Genomic DNA, 243 nt, shown 5'->3' on the forward strand with positions numbered 1-243 from the left:
AGGGAAGCCCCACTGCACAGGAAACAGCAGGTTCTTGTCTCAGTTCCCCACAGGCCTGGAGCACTGTGCGAGCACTGAGACTGCTGTCCCATGCTGAGCAGTAATAATCAGCCTCGTCCTCAGCCTGGAGCCCACGGATAGTCAGGGAAGCCGAGTTGCCAGACTTGGAGCCAGAGAATCGGTCGGGGACCCCCGAGTCTCGATAGCTATCATAATAGATGAGGCGTTTGGGGGCTTTTCCCG

At 57.6% G+C, this 243-nt stretch overlaps 1 gene segment (V, D, J or C); it reads right to left on the reverse strand.

Annotated features, from left to right (window-relative positions):
* LOC105308608 overlaps positions 1 to 243 on the reverse strand; it is a 20863-nt gene that overhangs the window by 20265 nt on the left and 355 nt on the right.

Source organism: Pteropus vampyrus, unplaced genomic scaffold (assembly GCF_000151845.1).
Source record: "Pteropus vampyrus isolate Shadow unplaced genomic scaffold, Pvam_2.0 Scaffold597, whole genome shotgun sequence".
NCBI classification, from domain to species: domain Eukaryota; kingdom Metazoa; phylum Chordata; class Mammalia; order Chiroptera; family Pteropodidae; genus Pteropus; species Pteropus vampyrus.